The 10,389-nt window shown below is 45.4% G+C and overlaps 1 long non-coding RNA gene across 2 annotated transcripts; it reads right to left on the reverse strand.

Annotated features, from left to right (window-relative positions):
* Positions 1 to 4,977: 4,977 nt before the first annotated feature.
* On the reverse strand, positions 4,978 to 10,073 carry LOC132023825 (uncharacterized). Of its 2 annotated transcripts, none has more exons than XR_009406061.1 (3): positions 9,706 to 10,073; positions 6,341 to 6,642; positions 4,978 to 5,074 (listed from the first exon to the last, which is right to left on the reverse strand). It is a non-coding gene; the product is annotated as an uncharacterized LOC132023825 (long non-coding RNA). The 2 variants fall into 2 exon arrangements; XR_009406062.1 differs by having other exon boundaries at positions 6,341 to 6,664.
* Between the last annotated feature and the right edge of the window lie 316 nt (positions 10,074 to 10,389).

The following is a 10,389-nucleotide window of genomic DNA, read 5'->3' on the forward strand; positions in this document are numbered from 1 at the left end:
GCAGCCAGGCGGCTGACCTGTAATTAGAAACTTTTCTCCCTTCCCCAGACCGGGGAGGAGGGAGGACCCAAGTCTGGGCCAGCCATTTTGTTTGTCATGAATTATTCAGGAGATGGGAAGTGGAGTGGAGAGGGCCCCTCTGCTGACCAGACATCTCAGGCCCTGCCCAAAGCAGCCTAAACCACCCGCCTCTGTCCCTTTCACCCTTTCAGACTCGGAGAATAAACAAGCCATGTGCCAGGCAAATGTACAGAGTGAGTTTTCATGAGGGAGGTGTGTTCTTCAGTGGAGGGGGGTGACGGGGACTTACCCAAGGTCACAAAGCTGGGAAGAGGACAACTGAGCTGGGATTCAAACCCAGGAGGAGGAGGAGAAGGGGAGAGGCCAGGAGGGGGCCAGGAGAGTTGGAAGGTGCTTTCCTTCCTCTCCTTGCTGTGTGTCCCTTGCTAAATCTCACAAGGGGCAGGCAAGAGGGATAATGCAGAGAGAACTAACTTCATGGGACACCAGTGGGGTGACAAGCAGGCATTACCTCGCATGCAATGTAATCCTCACAACCCTCTGAGGAAGCGGTTATGCTCATTTTATGGATTCGGAAACGGAGGCTCAGCGAGGTTAATGGAATTTTTACCATTAGTTAGTGGTTAGTGGCAGAACAGGGGATCAAACCTAACACAGCCCCTCCTTGGCACGTTCTTTTTCCCTACACTCCTGGTGGGTAGGACGACAAGGGCACCAAGGAATCCAGGCCCTTAAACCCACCATAAGCCTTGGATCGGACTTCTCTTGTTGTCGAATCTCTCTGTACCCCGTGCCCGTGGCACTTAGGTCCGTGGCGCGGCTCCAGGACAAGCTCTCTGAGAATCAAGAACGACTCCAAGAGAGCATCAGGATGCTATCTGCCCTCCCACACCGGGCCGGTCGCCTGTGCAAGGTGGCCCTTTAGAAGCCTTGGAACTTCCTCTTGGGAGGAAGCTGGCAATTCTGAGAGACAGACCAGTTCTGAATGTGGTTCCCAGAGAAGCTAAAAGCACAGGATTGGGAAAAGGCCTGCCTGTTTCCACTCCTTACGATCCGTATGAACTTGGACGAGTTCTGAAAATCTTCTCAGCATCAGTTCACTCATTGATGAAGTTAGGTGATGATAAGGAATAAATATGAGGAGTAACTATGATAACGTGAAGAGTAAAAATGATAATGTCTGAAAGGATTTAGCATAATACCTGGCACATCATGAGTACTCAGTAAGAAATAGCTATTATTGGGGCGCCTGGGTGGCTCAGTGGGTTAAGCCGCTGCCTTCGGCTCAGGTCATGATCTCAGCGTCCTGGGATCGAGTCCCGCATCGGGCTCTCTGCTCAGCAGGGAGCCTGCTTCCTTCTCTCTCTCTCTCTCTCTCTCTGCCTGCCTCTCAGTGTACTTGTAATTTCTCTCTGTCAAATAAATAAATAAAATCTTTAAAAAAAAAAAAGAAATAGCTATTATTATTATTATTATTATTATTAATTATTATTATTATTCCTGTTGACAGCCTCTCCTTAGGCTTGGTTAACAGAGAGGCAGGAACTACCAGATGGTGAACATGTGTTGTCTACTGGAAAAAGCACCCCAATTTCTCTGGGGAGCTCTCTCTGCCAATATCAGTCTCTGGACCTTGGATGGGACTTATTTCACCCTGGTGATTCAGCCTGACCAAAGGATTGGTTGAAAGATGGGCATGTGATCCCAGGACAGCCAATCAGAGGGAACCCTGAGATTTTAGCTGGAAGCAGGCAAACTCTTTTCCACCAGGGGTAGAAAGCAAGCCTGGAGCTTCTGAGGGCCATCTTATCATCCTGGGGAGGAGGTTGTGTGCCTGGAACAAAACCACAGAAGAAAGCAGAGCCAAGACATGGCAATGATACTAACTGAAATCTTTGAATGCCTCGATCCAGTTGTGAGCCATTAATAATAATAATTAACTATTTTTGGGGGTGCCTGGGTGGCTCAATCAGCTGAGTATCTGCCTTCAGCCCAGGTCACAATCTCCACATCTTGGGATCGAGTCCTGCATTGGGTTCCCTGCTCAAGGAGAAGTCTGCTTCTCCCTCTGCCGCTCCCCCTCCTCCTGTGTGCTTGCTCTCTCTCCCTCTCAAAAAAATAAATAAAATCTTTTTTTTTTTTAATTGTTAACTGTTGGGGCACCTGGGTGGCTCAGTGGGTTTAAGCTTCTGCCTTCAGCTCGGATCATGATCTCAGGGTCCTGGGATCTAGTCCCGCATTGGGCTCTCTGCTTGGCAGGGAGCCTGCTTCCTCCTCTCTCTCTCCCTGTCTCTCTGCCTACTTGTGATCTCTCTCTGTGAAATGAATAAATAAAATCTTTAAAAAAAATTAACTGTTTTTTGTTCTCATCTGTTTCAGTTCTCTGTTGCTAACAACCACAAGTTCTAACTAAATATGTCAGTGATTCTCTCTCTCTCCTTACTTTCCTCTCTCTCTCTCCATATATATACACACATACACATATATATGTATATATATATACACACACATACATATATGTATATATAGACACACACATATATATACACATATAGACATATACATACATATATATATGATTAAAATGACAGTGTGTGTTGAAGACTCAGTTCTAATTATTACTTTTGTTTTACAAACTTAGGTCAAGAGAGAATGTCGAGTAAGACTTTAAGATTCACAACACCTAGGTACAAATTATGGGCCTTTAACTCACTAAACTTATACTGCCATGGAGTCACAGACTTAGAGTCATGGCTTGGCTTTAACCATGGTTTTCCTTTCTGCTTTCAGGAAAACATTTAATTTCCACTCTGGGCGTAGTCTATCCCAGCTTCCTTGTGGTGCGCTGTTTCTGTCTGCCTTTTGTCTGTGTGCTGGTGGTGTCAGAGCCAGTAACTATCTGTTTACAGTTTCAGACAGAAGCATTAATTGCCTTTTGAACCTCCCATTTTCCTCTAAGAGCTCCCCACTCGACTGTCTCAACTGTCTCGCTTGTATTTCCATCTGCCCAAAGAGAAATGTCTACTTTTTTTCCCCCCTAAAATCTGACCACTTGCAAATCCCTACATATTCTCTTATGAGTAGGCATGAGAGAAAAACATGTGGGCAGCAAAATATCTGTGTTGAACAGAGTTTCCAAGGTAAGTTGTCACAACCCAGAAACTTCTAGGCCAAACAAGAAGGCAGCTGTGTTGTGCTGGGTAGAACATTGGAACTGAGTTGAGATCCACTTTTGATATCTGGTTTTGTCACTCATTGGCTGTGTGACCTGGGGCAAATTACTTCATTTGCTAAGCCTTGGTTTCCTCATCTACAAAATGGGCATGAGGGGTGCCTAGGTGGCTCAGTCCATTAAGCACCTGCCTTCAGTTCAGGCACTTTCCTTTGCCCTTTACTTGCCTGGCATGAGTTCAAAATCATAATAAAGGTAGCACTTATTGAAGACTTACTATGGGCTCAGTTTTATTTCAAGAGGTGTTCAGCCTTATAACAAACCCTGTGATGTAGCTACTATTATCAGACTCCCATTCTAAAGGAGAAGTGAGGATCAGGGAGAGGAGGTAAGTTGCCGAAGTCACACACCAAAAGACAAAACTGGGACTCAAACCCAAAGGTTTCACTCCACAGCCTTCTCCCACTCATCGCTAGATGGCCCCAATTGAGGTAAAAGACACCAGCCACCCTCACTGGAGGCGGGGCAGGACCAAAGGCTGGGGTGGCTGCCTTTGATGCCAATCACATCATTCTGACTTCCCTGTCTCTCTTATCAACTCTACTCCACAGAGCTTGATGTTCCAACGGTCTAGAACTAACCTAATGTCGAGAGGCATGGTGGGAATAAGGAAATGGAAATTTGGCTTTGGAATCCAAATCCTGCACCGCTCCCAGCCCCCACCATGATATGCACACACTCGTGCCTCTTGTGTACCAACACAAAAGAGGAGAAACCTGGGAGATGAGTCCTGTGGGATCATGAATGGGGGACTCCTTGTGCACATAACATTCCCACACGCCTTGCTCAGTCATCCTCAAGCCAGCAGAGCACGCACCCATGCAATCACACAGGTACATGTGTGCACTTGTGACCCCCAAAATACATGCATCCCCTCCATTCACACACTCACATCTCCACCCACCCTACCCCCTGTTGAATTCCTGTGCTCGGTCAGAACCTCATTAGAAGGGGTGCCTGGGTGGCTCAGTCGGTTAAGCGTCTGCCTTCAGCTTGGGTCATGGTCCCAGGGCCCTGGGATTGAGTCCCGCATCGGGCTCCTTGCTCAACAGGGAGACAGCTTCTCCCTCTGCCTTCTGTTCCCCCTGCTTGTGCTTGCTCTCTCTCGCTCGCTCGCTCTCTCTGTGTCAAATACATAAATAATATATTTTTTAAAGATTTTATTTATGTATTTGACAGAGAGAGAGATCACAAGTAGGCAGAGAGGAGTGGGGAGGAAGCAGGCTCCCTGCCCAGCAGAGAGCCTGATGTGATGCAGGGCTTGATCCCAGGACACTGAGATCATGACCCGAGCTGAAGGCAGAGGCTTAACCCACTGAGCTATCCAGGTGCCCCATAAATAAATAATATTTTAAAAAGATGATAAATAATATTTTTAAAAAGATAATAAATAATATATATTTTTTAAAAGAACCTCATTAGGAAGCGTAGCCTAGAGGTCAAGTGCATACACTCTAGCTCCTGACTGCTGTGTTTGAATCCTGAATCTGCCATACACCAGCTCTGTGACTTTAGGCAGACCCTTGCTCCTTTGTGTGCCTCAACTTCCCCATCTGCGAATGGGAGTAATAAAAAGTACCTACTTCCTGAGTGCGTTGCCAGGAATTCTGTGTATATTACACCCAGTGAACAGCCCCTAAATGATGCTGTGTTCTTCTCCAACAGGTCAGTTTCCTGAGAAGCAGACTCAGAGATGGAGATTAGCAGGCAGAACTTTATTAGAAGGTGTTCTTGGGTTAACCCCGGTGGGGCTGTGCAGGGCAGGAAGCGGGAGTAGATAGAGGCTGTGATGCGGTCTCCATGGAGCCCTCAGCCGCCGCACTGGAAGAGAGGAGAAGCTGAGATGAGCCATCAGAGCTGCCCCAAGCTGCCATGACGGGCTGAGGATTTACACCTGTGTTGAGCAGTCTAAGGACATGAGCTGCCCTGACAGGGGGGCTTGACCTCAGCGTGACAGCGCCTCTCAACTATGGGCAAGCGGCAGAGAGGGACTCACCTGTGAGCCATCAGCGACCTACGCCTCCTGCCGCTAGGGACATACATGCCTCTGTCCCAAAGGGGGACCACAGCCAAAGGGGTCCCCTCTGACCTCGTCTCATCACTGGGCTCCAAACGAGGACCCTGAAAGCAGTGAATCAAGGAGCAGAACCTCAACTTTCCCTGAGTTGGCCCTCAAACCAAACTCTTTGCATTTGCCTCTGTATTCTGCCACACCCAGGGTCAAACCCAGGATCCCATTTTGCACATCCTTGAATAGTAATAACCAGTGTTATGAACCAGCTAAGTCCTTTAAGTGGATTGACTCGTTTAACACTTACAACAACAACAACACTATGAGGTTGGTATGATATTGTTATCTGCACTTCATAGATGAAGAAACCAAGACACAGAGAAGCTAGGTAGTTTGCCTGATGTCACACAGAGTTTGTATGTGGTGGAGCCAGGATTCAGAGAGTCTGGTTCCAGAATTCACTCTTAACCAAGATGTTCCTGTGACTATTGGTTAGTGCCCCCTCATGGATGATGGATACCCATGGATGTCCCATGGATGGCAAAAGGTAGACAAATGGATGAGGAGAAGGACTGACAATTGAACAGACAAATCAATAGATATATGAATGCATGAATGAATGGATGGACAGATGGAAGGAAGGAAGGATGGATGGATGGATGGATGGATGGATGGATGGATACTGTCCTGGCCTTCCTGGAATTTTCCATCCCACTAGTTGCCTCTCCATCCTTGACATCAGAGCATCTGAATCCACACAAGCAGGGAGCATAGCCCAGCCCTCAGCAAGGAAGACCCATCTAGATCTTCACCTCCTGGGGCTCTGCCCTCCAGCCAAGAGATGATGGGACAATTTGACAGAAGGCAATGTCAGAGGCAATGGCGGAACCCCACACTTGCCGGCTCTGTGGCCTGGGGAGAGTCTTTCTCTCTCTTCCTCCCTCTCTTCCTCTCTCTCTCTTTCTCTCTGACACAGAGGCCTCATCTGTGAAATGCAGTGGCTGGAACTTCTAAGCCAGACTCCCTACAATTCTTTGAAGTGGGAACTTAGCCCAGGGTATTGAGTTCTTGCTTACCTGAGGGGACAGCAGACTCCAAATCACTTCTTCCAGACATCATCTCCTCCACTGTCTTTTTTTGTGGTCTTCACTCCTTCTTTGGGCATTTTCCTTCTCTTCACTCGTCTCTTTTCTGTTCATCTTAATACTTCATACTTCTGGGGCACCTGGGTGGCTCAGTGGGTTAAGCCGCTGCCTTCGGCTCAGGTCATGATCTCAGGGTCCTGGGATCGAGTCCCGCGTCGGGCTCTCTGCTCAGCGGGGGGCCTGCTTCCCTTCCTCTCTCTCTGCCTGCCTCTCTGCCTACTTGTGACCTCTCTCTGTCAAATAAATAAATAAAATCTAAAAAAAAACAAAAACAAAAAAACTTCATACTTCTAACCATGGAATGGCCATGGCTGAACATGCATTGGGGCTGCCCAATTTCTTCCATGCCTGGGCATGTGGGTGCGTAACTGCTATTTCCTTTTTTTTTTTTTTTTTTTTTTTGCTTTCTCTCCTTTCTTTAAACGATGGACAGGCTGCACCCAGCCCTGGAGGGGAGACACACAGCTGGAGCTGTGGTTCTGAGAGACTCTAAGTTTTGTTGGAACCTAGAAGCCCCACAGAAAGATTCTCTTAAGACAAAGAATTTTGGAGTGCCTTCAGTCCCGACTCCCTGGATTAGCGCCCTGTGAGCAGACAATGGAGCATAGTGGGAAAGTGTCCAGCAATCTGAGCTAGACTATTTCTCTGGGCAGCTCCCATCCCCTTTCTTGCTTCAGTTTTTCTACCTATAAAATGAGAGTTTGGTCCATCTATAAATTCATGCAAAAGGAATCCAACTGCTTGGTTCAAATCTCAGCCATGCCGCTTACCAGCTACGTGTCCTTAGGAAGTACAGTTCTGTCTTTATGCCTCAGTTTCTTCATCTGTGAAGTGGGGATGATGAGACCACCCACCTTTTAGGGTTCTTATGAGAAGCAAATGTAAAGTGCAAAGCACAAAGTAAAGGCTCAGCAGTTGGGGGTAGTTGCTCCAGTGTTAGGAGAGAAAGCAGAAAGCCACAACAGACAGGCAGAGAAATAGAAATTCCAGGTGTTCCCACTCAATCTTGGCCAGCTGAACCCTCCCCTTCCCATCTTTTCTCCCCCTCTAGAACATCTCCGTCTGTCATATATTCAAGAAACAACTGCACAATGCTTTTTAAGAGCCTGAAAAATAGGAGTGCTTGACTGGCTCTGTCAGTAGAGCATGTCACTCTTGATCTGGGGGTTGTGAGTTTGAGCCCCACACTGGGTGTAGAGCTTACCTAAAAATAAAAAAAAATTCTAAAGCTTTTATTTATTTGTTTGAGAGAGGGAGAGAGTAAGAGAGAGCATGAGAGGGAAAAGGGTCAGAGGGAGACGGAGACTCCCCACTGAGCTGGGAGCCTGATGCTGGACTCAGTTCTGGGACTACAGAATCATGACCTGAGCCGAAGGCAGTCGCTTAACCAACTGAGCCACCCAGGCAGCCCCTCAAAAATAAAATCTTAAAATAAAGAGAGCGAGCCTGAAAAATACACATACCCTTTAGCCTAGTAACTCTACTGCTGAGATATGAGGACATTATTTGACTTAGAGGAAAAGATGTAAGTATAAAGCATTCATCCGAGTTGTTTATAATCACAAAAACTTGGAAACAACTTAGCGATCATTAAAAGGGGAATGTTTGAGTGAAGGACTCTTTGTTTATGGCTGGGATATTTTCTAACTATTAAAATTATATTTGTGAATCACTTATATTAACATGGAAAAGGATATAAAAATACACGAATGAATAAAAGGAAAACACAAATTTACATATATAGAGGGAATGGTGTAAAAAAAAAAAAAGCAGACACAAAATCAACTCCCCAAAGAAAACGCTGCAGGGAAGCATTCAAAGTTTATACTTTAAAATGTAAACAGTGGTTATTTCTGAATAGCAGGGTTTGATGGTATTTATTTTCTAACTTTTGTACAAATGCATCGTTTGTGTATATTTTCCATTAAGTATATTTTTTAAAGTTAACAAAATATATTTAGAAATAAAACTAGAAGGAAATAAACCAAAATGTTAACAGCGCTTGTCTTTGGATGGTATAGGGGATTGTATTTTCTTTGATCAATGCTGTGTTTCTTCAATAAGCTTGGTGTTTATTCAGTGAAAATCGTACTTTCTTTAATAAACATATATTAGAATTATATATAGCCAGGCTACATTTTTATTAGTTTTTTTAAGATTACAAATGTATGCTTACATTAAGAGAAAAATTCAACCAGTACACAAAAGTGTAAGGTGAAAAGTAAAAGTTCTTGACCTCTCTTTACCCCTTAGTCTCCTTCCCCAAAGGGTAACTGTTACCAGTTTCACGTGTGTTCTTCCAGAAATTTTCCATTTTCTGTGCATACACTCTTAGGTATGATTATCCATTTATAAATAGATCACATACACATATTATTCTGAATACATATATTAGAAGTATAAATTATTCTGAAACTTGCAGTATAAATCTGAGGTTATGTTGACATGTATGATATTCTCTTATAAGGGCTACAAAACATTTTACTCTAATGTGACATAATACTTTAATTAATCCCCTACTCGTGACCATAGAGGTTGATGGTGAACATGAACGTTGTTGCTAGCTTATGCTTCTATAAACACTGGGACAATGAACATACTCATTTGTACTATTTACCTTTTCCCACCCCTCTGAGTATATCTGAAGAATAGCATAGATGTGAAATTGTTGGGGCCCAAGGGTTTGTGTATTTTTAAATTTCAAGATATTGCCATCCGACAACATAAATATATGTAAGACGCATGAAAAGACAAATGGGAAAAAACCCTCAATGTGTTAAGTTGCGCCAAAAGTGGGCAGTGTTAAGTATGCAAAACAAACACACAAAAATAAAACCGAAAAACCTGGAGTAGAAATAAATCATCAAAGGCCTTATACTTAAAATATTAAAAGTGACTTTCTTTGGGTGGGATCAGAGGTGGTTTTTATACTTCATTTTTCTCAGTGTTTTACACTAGTTATGAATTTCTTTTCTCATGGGAAAACCATATCACAGATATTATGAAAAGTATCTCTTTTTTAATTACGAAAGGCAACACACAGTTGTTGTACCAAGCCAAAAAATAAAGAAATGTGTTATTAAAAATGTTAATAATGTCCTTCTCCTCATCTCCCAAATTCGTTCCCAGAAGTAAACAACATTCAGGGCCCGGTAAGAATACTTCCAGACTTCTTTTTTCTAGAGCATGCTATTTTTACACAGGAACAGAAAGAATGAATAAAAGACCTTTGGGGGAATTTTTTTTTTTTTTTTTTTAATGGAAGGCCTCCCCTTTCGCAGACCATCGCTCCCTACCTCCCACTCTGCCAAAGCTGTTTGCCCTCTTTCCACGTCCAAACGTCTTGGCGTCAAAGAAACCCACTTGGGGCCCTGCTCCCCGGAGGCACCTGCGCCTTTGCCTTGGCCGGGGTTCAGCAGAAATCAAGGCCAGGCCCAGGAAGCGCCCGACCCGGGCCCGGCGAGCAGGCGCTCCCCAGCCTGCGGAGCGAGGGGCCCAGACCCGGCAGGCGCGGGGCTCCCAGCGAGGCCTCCCTCGGACGAGGGTGGAGTCTGCGCCCGGGCCGCGCTCCCGCCCGCTTTCTCCGGGAGTAATTAAGAGTGAAATCCTCCTCCCGGTGACCCCGGTGCTCCTGGCCCGGGCTGATTTACACATGAAAGGTCTACGCAGGGCCTGGGCTTTCTCCTTTTCACATTCACAATGAGGCGCGGCCTATAAATAAAACCTCTTTGAGAAACAAGAGGCTTCAAAAATGTCTTTGTGTGTGTGTGTGTGTGTGTGTGTGTGTGCGCGCGCGCGCGCGCGTGTGTATGTGCGTGCGCGCGCGTGTTTTAGAGACAGAGACAGAGACCCAGAGGGTGAGGGAGAGCTTGGGAGAGCTAGACCGGGGAAGAAGGAGAGGGACATCCCAGTGACAACGGGTATTTATTGAGTGCTTACTGTGTGCCCGGCATCTTCCCATTATCCATGTGACAGAGACT

Source organism: Mustela nigripes, chromosome 8 (genome assembly GCF_022355385.1).
Source record: "Mustela nigripes isolate SB6536 chromosome 8, MUSNIG.SB6536, whole genome shotgun sequence".
Classification (NCBI taxonomy): Eukaryota; Metazoa; Chordata; class Mammalia; order Carnivora; family Mustelidae; genus Mustela; species Mustela nigripes.